The following is a 15,828-nucleotide window of genomic DNA, read 5'->3' as shown; positions in this document are numbered from 1 at the left end:
ATTACCCAAAAAATCTAGGATAAACTACATAGTGTTAGGTAACTTTTGATTGGAGCAATTAGAGAATTTCAAAAAAAAAGTTAAAATTTTAGGGGGGCCACACGTTGTACTATGTTATGTTTTTTTGGAATAAATAGTACCACTTTCTGTGGCCCCCTTTTTTGAGGACCTAAAACTAAACCATTTTGAAAAAAAATTAGTAGTTTAGAAACTAGATTCAAAGGACTACTACTTTTGTTTTTGTCATATCTTAAAATTTTGAGCATAACTATCTTCAAATTCTTGTTGAAGTCCAGAATTTGCTGATTTCAGGAAAAAGGTGCCCACTTAGACCCCTCTTTTGGCACCACAACTTTGTGCACTTACCCAACTAGCTAAATGCTCCAACATTTATAGTTTTTTATAGATCCAAAGAGGCCTCCATTAAAGCAAAACCTTTTGGTTAGAAATAGTTTCAAAAATAAGAAAATGTTTTAAAAATAGCTTGTAAAATAAAATAAAAAATAATTGCTCCTAACTAAACACTGTTGTTGGTATTCCTTCCATTCGCCATTGTCTGCTTCACTAGTTTCCAACTCCAGAAGGCATTTTTGAACTCTTGGATTGCATGGGATTGGGGATTCTTTAGATTAAGTATCTTTAATCTACAAACATCATTTTTTTGTTTTAGCTCCTTAATTCTCTATCTTTTCCTTAGCATGAGATTCTTTTTTAGATACAACATTGATTCGATATTTTCCAAGGTAGTGAAGTTTCCAAGGGTAAACATGCCATTTTATTTTATTTTTGTCACAACATCATTGAAGTATTTGATCAAGACTTCAGAGTCCATGTTACCATCTTCAAATTGTAGGATTCCAGTAGGATTAACAACCTGCATGTCCTTTAGGAGTTCTTTGTGCATTCCCATGATTTCAGCTTCCAATGATCGCATTTCTTCACTGGCTCCTTTATAAATTGACTTCTTCCATCCTATATTTCTCTTTTGAATAAAAAGCATGCATGAATCCATAGTCTTCATGGGATTTTTGTTCAAAAACTCCAATACCCCATATTTCTCAACTTCATGAACCTAGAATATAATGGCTTGGAAGTGATTTTGGTCAGCTTCCCAAAATGCCAAGAGGGTTTGAATTTCACCCAAAAAAACTTCTCCTTCAAAAAATGTGGTGGTAAAATCTAAAATGAACTTATTACCTTCCTTTCCAATGGATGCCACCCATTCTTGTACTACTTCTAAGAGAAATTTACCCCTTTGCATCCATTTAATCAACTACTAGCTGTTGGATGAATTGGGATCAAAAGACTTTGGGGTCTACACCAATGGAAGGGAACCTAAATTCATTAGTGAATCTATATAAGCCACCATGGTGATTACCAGTGTTTTTAATTCTTTCTTCTCCTTTTTGCCCCTTTTTGATTGAGTTAGCATATGATCAACAGAGAATTTGAAGAAATGCTTACTAGTGTCTCTAGTAATAGCCCCCAATTCCATAGTGGTGACCTTAAAGCCCTCACCATCAATTTATCTAGATTCATCTTTCTGTTGTATGTGGTTACTTATGTCATTACACTTCTAGTCACTAGATCTTTGATCAGTCATGCATCACTCTTCATCTTTTTACTTTTAGAACCATGAGTCGCATACTTGGTGACAATGTCTTTAAAAGGTGTGTACACAAGCTACAAGGTTCACTTCTTACTAAAAAAATTAGATAGCCATGATGGGATAGTAGGAGTAGAATTCATCCCTTATCTTCCTTTGGGAGGAGTCATGAATTTATGTTGATCCAACCTAGGAGCTTCTACTAAGTACACATCACCATCCTAAGTTTCTAAGAAGCTAAGTTCTTCTCCAAAACCTTGTCCCTGAGACATCATTTTCTCCTTTTCAATTTCCTACTACATGAGTGCCTCAAAATTATTCTTGGACCTAGTTCTAGGGGTCATGCTTTTCTTAGGGGATGGTGTTACTTTTTGCTTATTGGAAGATGAAGTACCACCTACAACATCAGAAAAAATTGATATGTTAGAGGTAAATGTCTCGGAGAAAGAAACCTTCTTTGGAGATTTTCAAGTTTTTTTTTCATTGGCAACCTTAATGTTTCTTCTTCTTAACGAGTGATCCATGTTAGTAAGGATAGACATGGTTTTCAAATTTATATCATCATCTTCCCCTTGGTTCCAATCTACCCTTATTGTTTTAGCTCGCTCGTTTCTTCCCATCCTAGTTAAATAATATCCAAACCATCCTTGACTACTCCTTCCAACTGAAACTTCAATTTAAGAGAATTTATTTGTGGGAGTGTTAGTCTTGAATGGTCTTTCTTTATCACTTCTTCATCATTACAATCTTCCCATAAATCATCTAGATGTGGAACCATGGGTGATTGACCCTTCAAACCAAGTACTTTAGCCACAAAACTTTTATTGTCAAAATTTCTCCTTCCATGGTAGAATCCAAGATTAAAACTAAGAAAATTTGTCCCAATGATTGAGGCATTAATTATGTTTTTGCAAGTTGAATGACCAAGCTTAATAGGGAAAATAGACTCCCAATTCTCTTGAGATATGTTATCTTGAATTACTAAAAACAACTATCTACAAATTTTAGCTATGATGAAATAGTGTAGAGCATAATGAGGCAATTTTACTAGTTCTTCCTCAAATCCACCTATTCTCAAGTATGTGAATTTTGAAAATTGGATAAAATAGCTCTCATAAATTTGAATTACCTTTTGGACTGCTAGGGATAATCTGGGCATTGGTGCCTTTTTGAGTTTCAAGTGAACACTTTCTATCAACACATCATGCGTTTCCCTAAAATCCTTGAATACTCTATCCTTTGGAGTAAAGGACATAATTGGTAGATAGTTATGTCTTCACTCCATGTCTCATGGGGGGAGGGAAGTAACATTTTTGACACAACAAATGTAATAGGTCAAGTAGGAAGACATGTAGAAATCTTCTCTAGACACCTTAGCATGTTTTAGTTGATTTCTCATTGAGTTGGCTATCAATTCTGCCCAATCCAATAGTTGTTCTCCCTTTAGAATGATTTCTACATAATGGTACATCCACTCTTCAAAGAGAAAGACATTTGAAGAAGCCTTAACCTAGAGTAGTAAGACCATGAGGTCATGAATATGAGGTTTCATATGGTCTTTGGTGATTATTTTGGGGATTCTTGAATTGCCTTTATAATTTTTTTTTGTCCACTTCCTAGTCAACATGTTAGAGTATTTATCTAGGCTTTCTTGATACTCAACTAAATATTAGGTAGGGCTAAAAGTCAGAAAAGTGCATTAAAAAAAATGCAAGATTGATGAAATGGTCTCCCTAGAGATGGATAACACTGGCTCTCTCAGTCCTCACATCATAGTGGTCAATACACAACTAGAGTAACTTGGAACTTAGAAGGGTAGGGGGAAAAGGCACAACTTCAACCAAACCACTTCTCAAAATATCCATACAACCATTAATTTTTTTGAGTTGCTCAAGAAAAATTTCTTTCAATTTCTCAAGCTTGACACCCTCCAAATTAGTATTAGTAATAACTGGTCTCCTACACTCCAAACTAGAAATGTTCCCAAAGAAATGTAGAACAGACTTCATTTTAAGCAAAGGAAATAAAAACTCAACACTGCTTTGTTCTTTGAAACACACACACATAGAGGAAAGAATAAGGGGTTTCTTGTGTTTTCACCTATGATTTTTTGAGAGAAAACCAAACCTTTTTCCTTCAATTATGGCTACTCCTCCTCAATTCACACTTTTGCATAATAAAGTAATGAAACAAGAAAATCATACTTTAAAAGGAAAGAAGAAATACTAGTGAAAGTATTGCCCCATTATGAGGCATTCATGCCAATTTCATTCGGGCTTGATTTGGATGTTTGAAACTATGATAAGACACCTTCATTAAATGAGCATTTTCCATAAATGTCCTTGCAATAATTACAAGTTTATGACAAGTAATCTAACTCTTGGGCAAAAGATTTTCCTTTTTGAATCGTGATGACTACTTAACTCAAGTCTCAAACAAAAATTAAATCCAACATGATCAGCAATCATTACTCCTATCATCTCAAATAGTTTCTCGAGAACTAGTCATCCTTGGAGAATCATTAATGCTTGCCCAAAAATCTTTAATAATTGAACTACTTTAAAGCACTTCAAACTGAGGTTTGCAGAGGGTCAAAGAGGTTCAAACAAACATCTTCATTATGCTCAGTGGGTCCCACCTACATAAAATAGTTAGTGTCAAAAACCTTTGGTTGAACTTCTTCGAACTACTTCAAACCGAGCTTCAAAGAGGTTCAAAGAGATTCAAGACATGAGAGTTATGATGGACAATGCAAGGTTGATTCCTATATGCAAGGCTCAGTGATATTCATAAGATATGAGACTAATAATGGCTTGTTTAATGTATGACTTTGGGCTTCAAGAGAAGCTAGATAAAGTTTAAAATATGGTGACTCAAATTAAGGCTAATAGGGGCTCTAACTAGGGGTTGTGAATGTAGAGTACATAGAGAACTCAAAATGTTGGAACAAAACTAACCTAAGGACACACCAAAAGAAAGAAACAATGAAGAGATGAAAAAAAATAAAGAAAATGATAAGGAGGTATATACATAATTTAGATCACTTTGAGGTATCACATTATCAATAATTTCAAGTCTTGCCTATTGTAGGTGAAGGGCACACTAGTGCCATCTGAATAGATCAGGTGGAAAACATTTAGACCAACAGCTTCAATGATAATTAATGGCCCATTTTCTAGAGAATCGAACTTCCCATGCATACATTTAGGCTCTCTCCTTTTATCCCATAAGAGAACTTCATCTCCTGTTAGAAAATTATGAGGCCTAGTCCTCATACCAAAAATTTTCTTTACCATTATTTGATGCTCAGTAATGTGGTCCATGCGATTGTCTCTTTCTTCTTCTAGTTTATTCAAATACATCGCCCTTTTCTCTAAAGAGTCTCGAAAGAAAGGATCTTCGATCACAGACTGCAACTTTGCAGTAGATAATTCCAGAGGAAGGGGTACTTAAGCACCTACTCCATACACCAATTCAAAGGGGGCCATGCCAATAGCTCTTTTAGGATTAATTTAGTCAGCCCATAATGCCTCATATAGTTTTTTATGCCAACTTTAGGCATTATCATCAACCAACTTCTTTATTATGGAAATCAAATTTTTGTTACTAAAATCCACCTACTCATTTCCTTGAGCTAAATAATCTGAGGAATGACCTAAGGATATTCCATAATCATAGTAGAACATAAAGATCTCTTTAGATGAATAGTAGGTTGCATTATCAGTGACTATCATTTGAGGAACCCCAAATTTGACAAATATGTATTCCATCAGGAACTCATATACCACTTGTGAATTAGGTTTTTTAGTTAGTATAGCTTCCACCCACTTGGTGAAATAATTTGTGGCTATCAATATATACATATCACCAGCACTAGATGGGGTATTAAAAGGACCTATGAGATCTAGACCCCATTGATGAAAGGGTTCTTCTATTACAACAGGTCTTAAGGGGAAAGTTGCTAGTTGAGGATGGCCCATGAAAAGTTTTCATTTCTTACAATCTTTAACAAAGCATAAGCATCTTTAAACATACCAAGCCAGTAGAAGCAATTTTTGAGGATCCTAAAAGCAATCACAGTAGAGGAAAAGTGCCCACCACAAACATCTAAATGATATAGCTTCAATAAGTTTTTCTACTGTTTATTGACTACACATCTCAAAAAGGTGCCATCTATTTATACAACACACCCTAAGAGATTACATATTTTTCCACTTTCAACCTGAGGTTACATTTTTCTCTATAACTCAAGTTTGTAGGACATTCACCATATGTCAAGAAATATACAATATGAGAAAACTAGGGATCAGTTGAACTTACCAAAAAAATAGAAGGTGTAACCTTAGTGTTTTCTAATGATAATCCTTTATTTTTAGCTATCAACTTACATAAACCCTGACCTCTCACCAAAGTAGTAGGCTTAATAGTTAAGTTGTATGCTTGAATCCTAGCTACCCACATCACTCTCTTGTTTATTCCAACCTCCTACTGAGTTAGTATACTCTTTACCACCCTTTCAAGCATGTAGAGAGTAGAATGGGAGTGCAATATATAGTACCTAAAATATTTTACTACCTTGGCCACTAAAAATGCATGCTTCTCTATTTGGGTGTAGTTAAGTTATGTTTCTTCATAGGGACACTCATAAAACCAATTGGGGCCTCATTATCTTGAACATCCTTCTGGGTTAAGATACTAGTCAGAGTGTGTTCTAAAGCATAGCAGTAAATGATAAAGTCTTTTTTGAAATGTGGGCTTACCAACATATGAGCATTTGAAATGGTTGTTTTAATCTCTTCAAAATCCTTATTACCTTCTTCTTGCCACCTAAAAGGATGTTTCTCACTCATTGTGTTCAGCATATGTCTTACCTTTTTAGAAAATTCAGGAACAAAACTTCTTAAGAAGTTTATCTAACCAAAGAAGGATTTCAAATCACTTCTATTGGTGGGCAAAGATAGTTGTTGTATTGCCTTCATCTTATTTGGGTCAATTTGTATACCTCTTTTTGAAACAATATGTTTGAGCAATTTTCCTTTGTCCACAAAGAATACAAACTTTTTAAGATTGAGAGATATGCCATGCTATTTGCATTGGCCTAGTACTTTCTTGAGATCTCTCAAATGATGTTTCCTACTTTTGGAAAATACCTTCAGATCATCCAGATATATTACAATTATTTTATCCCTCAAGTCTTTAAAGGAAGAATTCCTTGCTCTTTAAAATGTCACTCCCATATTGAAAAGACCAAATGGCATTCAATTATAAGCATAGGTGCCCCAAGGAGTTATAAAGGTTGTCTTATGTTGATCTTTGGTTGTGACACTGATCTGGTTATACCCTAAGTACCCATTAAGCATTGACATGACTTTAGACCCAACAACTATTTGTAGAATGTGATCCATAGTGGGGAGTGCATAATTATCCTTGAGACTATCCTAGTTTAAATTATTGATGTTCACCCAAATTCTTATTTCACTATTTTTCTTTCCCATAGGAAAAAATTTTTCTATCTAGGTTGAGTACTGAATTGGATATATTATACAGGCTTTTAACATTTTCTCCAATTCCTTAAAGATTTCTTCAGAGACCTTGGGGTTATAATTTTTGAGTTTTTTCCTGAAGGTGGTTGTTCCAATTTTTAGGGGTATGTGATGCTTGAACTCTCCATTTCTGAAATTCTTCAAGTCCTCATATGCCTAGGTGGATACATCTTTGTATTTGAAAAGTAGTTTCAACAAGCCATCTTTCTCTTTTTCTGAGTAGGTTCAACCAATAGAGATTCATCTAGGATTTTCTTCATCCCCAATGTTTAGCTTTTCATGCTCATTTAGGTTCTTATTGTGATCACTCTCACTTGGGATGGTGTTCTCATCCTTTCTTTCAAATAAATTCTGTAAAGAAACTAACCCATTTGGGATTTTGTTTCCTTTTAACTAAATAACCTCTCCAGATTCTACTGAGTATTCATTGATTAATTTTTCATCTTTCTCCAACCCTTTAAATAAAATGTCAAAAAAAATTCTAACACATCCAAGGAAATCCTTTAGTTGTGAATCATTATCAAAAACCTGACAATGGTTCACATTATCTAGGACCCTAGGTCTATAGATCATTTCAATCCTATAAGTATCACTTTTCAAGTATGGATGTGGCAATAATAAGGAAGAAAAGATAGCTAAAGAATTAGCCTTACTATTTCGAGAGCAAGGTATAAACTCTATGGAAAAGGCATTAAAAAATTCGATCTCATCCTAGACTAGGTTCCTATAGTGTCTCAATCTATCATTCTTCATAGAAAATTAATTCCTTACATGTTTTATGATGAGTTTATCATCACCTTTCACCTTCAATTGTTTTATCCCTTTGGCCTTAGCCTCTTGCAATCCTAAGAGCAAGGCTTCATATTCCATGATATTATTTCTATTGTGAAAGTCCAACTTAAAATAAAAAGGTAACACTTCTCCTAAGGGAGAGATAAAAACCGCCCCTGCCCTTGATCCTAAATTAGAGTAGCTGCCATCAAATTCCAAAATCCACAACATGTCCTTGTAGTTTTCCCTTTTCTCTTCTTCAAGTTTATCATTAGGTAAAATGATGTAGTTTCCAAACTAACATTCTTCATATAATATATCAGCTTTAGGATTGTTTGAAGGCACCATAATGTATTTGTTCTTCGACTTTGGTTCTAGTGTTTTCCTCTTCTTCCCTATTGGAATAGAAGCCTCAAACCAATCCATCTTGATCTCTCCTCTCGTATCCTTGCAGAATGTTCTACTGAGAAACATTCCATAACTAGTTGGGATATCAACCACTAAAACTATCAATTTTAGTCTCTTATCTGAGCAAGCATAAAGGACTACTTATACATCTTTGACTTGGCTAATGAGGGGGACTTTCTTTCCATCCATGGAATAAGAATGTCTGAAGGTTTTAGTGAGATCAAAGCCAAGAGATTTAGCAACTAGAGCTGGCATAATATTGTCAGAAGCTCCTAAATCTATAATAAAGTTGTTGAGTTTTTTTCCATTTAGTAACAAAGACACATAGAAGGAATCAGGCTTTCTTTCTTCTACTTCTCCTTCAATAGCATTAATAGTTGGTCTTGTATTAGAGACCTACCCAATACCTTTTTTAGATACAAAAATTGGTTTCTCCAGAGGTGTTTGAATTTTGATCACATTGTTTGAAAATTGGGCATTAGTGACAAGCACTCCTTTCACATATTGGACTAACTTATCCAACTCCTTAGGATTTATTCTTAAATATTTCATTGGGGAGATGGATGTGGAAGAGGATTTACAAAATTTTGTAATGTCAAAAGTAGACGTATATGATGCAGAGGTGGCAGTGGAAACGCTTCACAAGATGCCCAATCACTCTAGGCACTCCTATCAAGGCAAATTCACAAACCAACCTTGGTTTTGGTTCAGCAACTATATGAACTCCTTCCCAAATGAGATATGATGATTTCCTAGTCAATCAAATGACCACAAGACACAAATCAATTCAAGACAACTTCCTTCTTTAAGGACACAATCCCTGAATTTTGGCCAAAATAGGAATCTAGGGTATAATGACTTATCCAACTGCAAAAATGTATTCAAAACACCTTAATATGTCCAAATGACACAATCCAACCTATTAGCTTGGTTCCCAAAACACTACAATGACAAATGTGGGTTTGGACCTAGAAATCCTTGTAGGTCTCCCAAATCTGTTTTAGAGCCATAACTTTGTATTCTTCTGAATAACTCTACAAATAAATCCCACTTTCAGATACCCTTTTGGATTTTCTAACAAATCCCAAAGACTTGGATTCTAGAGTTAATCCAGCATATGGCAAATTCACAAAGTTCAACAGGCCTAATGTGCACCTTAGGCTTGGATTTCAAGGTAAACTTGCTAGGGATGGGTTCTCAACCCCAAATCTGGTCTTAGGATGACTTGTCTTGATCAAAAAACAACAATTCCACCAATTTCTAGGATCCTAATAATCCCATATGCTCAAAATCTGCAAATCCTACAATTCCGGGTCCAAATCAATGGTTAGATTTGGCCTAGGGCTTGAATGTTCTGATCCACCTTGTTGAAACTATGACTCCTACTCCTAAAATGGTAAAGGACATTATGTTTTCTATCAGATTCATTGGGTTTGATCCAATTTGAATGGTGCAACCGCGACCTACACATCCATCTTTGATCAAACCCTGGTTTGTGAGGGTTTGCAAGCTGTTTAGGAAGAAATGAGGATAACTTTCACAAATATATATAAAAATGATTCAAACCAGTTGGAAATGAAAGGTAGTTCACATATCTTTCCAATTAATATCATTAGAGATCTTGAGTCTCCAAAATATGTTCGCATCACACGCTGTAACATGACTGCATTCAGCGAATCTCAAATCTGCAAACATCCACTTTCACCAAAATACCCATAACTTATTCATTTCTTCATAAAATTGAACCAAACCAAAAGCATGAGAAGAAGGATTCATCATACTATATATCCAATACTATATTACATGGTTTCTAGGCTGTACATGGCCGTACAAGGCCTAGAAACTACTCTAAAACTAAAAAAGCCAATCAAAACCACAACAATAAAATGCACCAAAAATGTATCAAAGTATTTCTTCTTCTCCAAATTTATTTGGTTCGACCATAAAATGATTTTAATATCCATTTGACAGTTATAAACCTTCCTAACTACCCCCAAGACCAACCATATACCCTTTTACATCATTTTTCTATTATTAACAACTTTCTCAAAGTTGCATTTTACAACTTTTTTATGCAACTTTTACATTTTTGACAAAAAATGGCTTCATAGTCTTTACAACTTGACCCAAATACAATACAAATGACTCAAATGACTTTAGATGGATGTCAATAGATCCATTCACCAAAAAAAATTTACATTATTTATCATATTAAGACCTCCTTTGACAACTTATTACAAATGGCTTCTCTAGCTTTTATATCTTTGTCTTCCTGAAATTTAATGTGCTCCTGCACCAGTATAAGTGGTTGATTCTATCTTGGATAATATCTTGAAATCTATGTTCCTTACTGGATCATTGTGCATGTGTTCCTTTCCTTTAAAACCTAAAGCAGTTGTGTTAGTTCCTAGATAGGACTTCTAATTTCTTTGATTCCTAGTCATGACAGTGCAAGTAGGGTCTTGGAGCATCACAAAAGCATCACCTCCTCTTTCTATGTCAGATTCATACTCAAGAAAATAAGTTCTTGTATTCTCATTTTCCCCCTTTTCATTTTCAACTAGTGATTCAGTGCTAAGAGAATCCTTTTCCAATTGAACACAACTTAACCAATCCATGCAATCTTGCTCATCATGATTTGTAGTCAAATGGAAGAAACAATAGTCTCTTTAAGTACTCCTTCAATTTGCAATCATGGCTAAGGAGTTATCAAATATCAAGCTTTTCCATGACCTTGGTGTTGTTGATGCCTATTAATATTTTGATAGGGGGATTAAAAAGGACAATTAGGTCTATTCTATTGTCATTTCAACATAGCTATGTCATTCATTAACCTCTATGTGAAAGGTTTGTGGGGGAAAAGGTAGAAGTAGGCCTAGAGGATTGAACATCCCTTCTCCATTTACCAACAATATTAAATACATATTCTAATTGGATAGCTAATCTTTGAGCAAAAACTAAGTCAACAAATGCATCTTTAATGAGATGAAAACTTATGTCTGGGGGAACCACATTAACAAATAATATTTTTTTATTTTCTCCATTAGGCCTAGAGGCAATTGGTATTCTCTAGATCAATCTATTGAAATTTTCTATGAACTCCCTCATGGGTTCATGCATTTCCTTCTTCAATTGACTTAGTTGAAGTAATAAGGAACACTCATTGTTAGGGGTTTTGAATGTAGTTTCAAACACTATTTTCATTTCATCCCAACTAGTTATGGAATGTTGGGGTAGATGGTTGAACCAATTAGTGGCAGCATAAGTTAACATTTGAACAAATAACTTGATAGTGATTAGGAACACTTATAACTCCCTAGGCTATATGAAAGTCACTCAGGTGATCTTCTGTGGAAATTTTTCCATCTCCACTAAACTTAGGCAAAAATGTTGCTACACCCTTGGGCAATGTAGTAGGATTGACCCCAAGATTAAATGGGCCTATGTTCTACCCCCATCATTGGTTGACAACCATGTTTGGTAATACAAATTGCAAAGGTTGGATGTTTAGATGGGAAGGGACTAGAGCTTTCAATGGAAGTAAAGATTGTACCAAAGGTGAGAGAGGGGAAGGCTTGGGGGGAGAACTAGGTCTACTATAGGATTTAGTTTTCTTCTTCTTTGGGTCATTAAAATCAGGAAAAAAAATAAAGTTCTTTAAAGGCTCAGAATTGTCATCTAAAATGTCCTTTTCCCTTTCTCCTCTTGTGTACCTCCTTTCAACCAAGTCTCCTTCTTATCTTTATGTTTAAGCTCTTTTAGGGGCTTGAGTAAGTGTATTTATCACTACTTCTTCTTGAACTTCTAGCACACCTCTCAAAAGTTTGTCACACTCTTCCTCTCTTTCAAGAACATTTAATGCTTGTTGAAATTGTTGATTATTCTTGTGTAATATAAAGGCAACCAAGGTTAAATCAAAGATTATATCTTCATGTGTGTCTTCAAATATGAGATTAGCATACAAAATAGGAAAAAAAATATCATGTGGTAGAACCATTGTAATTCATTACCACTTCAAAGGGCTTAGTCCTCTTTCTCTTAGTATTCTCCCTAGTAGAGTCATAGAAAATGTGTTAGTGAAAAAATTATCTTTTCCAACTAAAAAAAAAATTCAATCTATGCCCAAGGCTTTGAAAATCAAAAAAATTTCATATCATTTGGGTAAATTTTGATTTATTCATTTCCTTCTAAATTTCATAGGTATAGCTCCCTTCACAAAAGATCTATCGATAAATTCAAAAGATTTAAATTAACTAAAGGCAAACTCTTCCTAGAAAGTTCATAACAAACACTCATGTACTCTTGGGTACTAAGGTAATAACTTACATACTCAAAGATTTAATGGATAAGAATCTCATATTCTTTCCACAAATAAGTAGGATTTTATTAAGAAATAGAACTTTACTATGAATTCAAACTAAAAGTAGGAAATGATAAATGAGAGAAGACAACAACAAAAAACAATAGATATCATACATAACTGATCACCAAAGCTCACAAAGTAACTACAATTGAGCCACTTTAAATGCTAAGTTTTATAGCATGACAAATATGATAGATATATATTCAAAAGGACTTCTTTAGCACCAAGTCATTTAAGAAAGCATTTCCAAACATATGACTATCTATCTATCGTTACTTCCAGATAATTAACTTAAAATAGTACTAGCTTTATTAGAGTATACTTTTGGCTACTAAAAATATAACCCCTAACTAGCTAAATGCTCCAGCATTTATAGTTTTTTAAAGATCCAAAAAGGAATCCATTAAAGCCCAGCCTTTTGGTTAGAAATAGTTGCAAAAATAAGAAATAGTTTGAAAAATAGCTTGGAAAAAAGAACATAAAATAACTACTCCTAACTAAACACTATCATCAGTATTCCCTCCATCTACCATAGTCCGCTTCACTAATTTACATCTCCTAAAGGCATTTGTGAACTCCTAAATTGCATGGGAGTGAGCATTATTTAGAATAAGTAACTTTGATCTGCAAGCATCCTTTTGCCATTTTAGTTCTTTAATTCTTTGCCTTTGCCTTAGCATGATATTATTGTTTAGATACAACATCAATTTCATGTTTGCCATGGTAGTGAAGTCTCTAGGGGTAGGTGTGTCATTTTCTTTGATTTCTATCACAACATTATTGAATTTTTTGATCAAGACTTCGGAGTCCATGTTACCATTTTTTAATTGTAGGATTCTAGTAGGATTAACAATTTGCATTTTCGTTAGGAGTTCTTTGTGCATTCCCACAATTGTAGCTTCCACTAATGGCATTTCTTCAATGGCTCCTTTATAAATTGACTCCTTCCATCCCATATTACTCTTAATAATGAAAGGCATGAATGAATCCATAGTCTTCATGGGATTTTCATTCAAAAACTCCAAAACCCCATATCTCTCAACTTCATGAACCTGGGATACAATGGCTTGGTAGTGATTCTAGTTAGCTTCACAAACTAACAAGAGGGTTTGAATTTCACCCAAAAAAACTTCTCCTTCAGAAAATGTGGTGGTAAAATCTAAAATGAACTTATTGCTTTCCTTTCCAATGGATACCACCCATTCTTGTACTACATCTGAGAGAAGTTTACCCCTTTGCATCTGTTTAACCAACTAATAGTTGTCAGAGGAATTGGGATCAAAAGACCACAGGGTCTAGACCAATGGAAGTGTGCCTAAATTCATCAATGAATCTATATAAGCCACCATGGTGATTACCAATTCCTTTTATTCTTTCTTCTCCTTGTTGTCCCTTTCTGATTGAGTTAGCATATGGTCAGTAGAGAATTTGGAGAAATGATTACTAGTGTCTCTGGTAATAGCCCCCAATTCCATAGTGATGACCTTAAATCCCTTAGCATCAATTTCTACAAATACCTCTTTTTTTTTGTAAATGGCCACTTCTATCATTACTCCTCAGATCATTGGATCTTTGATTAGTCAAACATCACTCTTCATCTTTTAACTTTTAGAACCATGAGCCATATACTTGGTGATAATGTCTTTAATAGGTGTGGACACAGGAAGTAGGGTTTGCTTCATGCTGATAAAATTAGATAGCCATGATGGGGTAGTAGGAGTAGTAGTAATCCCCTGACTTCCTTTAGGAGGAGTCATGTATCTATGCTAATCCAACCTAGGAGCTTCTACTAACTACATGTCACCATCCTGAGTTTCTGAGAAGCTGAATTCTCATCCCAAAGCTAAGACATCATTTTCTCTTTTTGAATTTCCTATTAAATGAGTGCCTCAGACTTATTCTTTGACATGGTTCTAGGGGTCATGCTTTTCTTAGGGGATGGTGTTCTTTTCTACTTATTGGGAGTCAAAGTACCACCTGCAACATGAGATGAAATTGATATGTCAGAGGTCAATATCTTAGAGAAAGAAAGAAGCCTTAATGTTTCTTCTTCTTAACCAATTATCTGTGTGAGTTAGGATAGATTTAGTTCTTAAATTTATATCATCATCTTCCCCTTGGTTCCAATCTACCTCCAATTTTTTTAGCTCACTCGCTTCTTCCCATCCTACTTCAATAATATTCAAACCATTCATAACTACTCCTTCCAATTGAAACTTCAATTTGAGAGAATTTATTTGTGTGAGTGTTAGACTTGAATGGTCTTTCTTTATCACTTCTTCTTCATAATTACAATCTTTCCATAGATCTTCTAGATGTGGAACCATGGGTGATTGGCCCTTCAGACCAAGTACTTTAGCCGCAAGACCTTTTCTATCAAAATTTCTCCTTCCATGGTAGAATCCAACATTAAAACTAAGAAAGTTTCTCCCAACAACTAAGGCATTAATCATGTTTTTGTAGGTCAAATGACCAATCTTAATAGGGAAAATAGACTCCCAATTCACCTAAGGTAGGTTATCTTTAATTATTGAAAAATAACTATCTACAAATTTTAGCTATGACAAAATAGTCTAGAGCATAATGAGGCAATTTTACTGGTTCTTCCTCAAATTCTCCTATTCTCAAGTATGTGACTTTAGGAAACCAAATAAAATAACTCCCATAAATTTGAATTAGCTTTTGCGCCTCTGGGGATAATCTGGGTGTGGGTGCCTTTTTGAGGTCCAAGTGCACACTTTCTATCAGTACATCATGTGTTTTCCTAAAATCCTCCAATACTCTATCCCTTTGGAGAAGAGGACAATATTGGTAGACATTTACGTCTTCACTCCAAGTCTCATGGTCGAGTGAGCTACTATTGCTGACACAAGAAATGCAATAGGTCATGTAGGAAGACATGTAGAAATCTTCTCTAGACACCTTAGCATGTTTAAGCTAATTTCTCATTGAGTTGGCTATCAATTCCATCCAATCCAATAGTTTTTCTCCCTTTAGAATGATTTCTACATGATGGTACATCCACTGTTCAATGAGAAAGATGTTCAAAGAACACTTAACCTAGTGTAGTAACACCATGAGGTCATGGGTATGAGGTTTCATATGGTGTTTGGTGATTATTTTGGGGAGACTTGAAC

Source organism: Cupressus sempervirens, chromosome 9 (genome assembly GCF_028749045.1).
Source record: "Cupressus sempervirens isolate cs-2001-9-10 chromosome 9, ASM2874904v1, whole genome shotgun sequence".
Taxonomy (NCBI): domain Eukaryota; kingdom Viridiplantae; phylum Streptophyta; class Pinopsida; order Cupressales; family Cupressaceae; genus Cupressus; species Cupressus sempervirens.
This window is presented reverse-complemented; position numbering follows the sequence as displayed.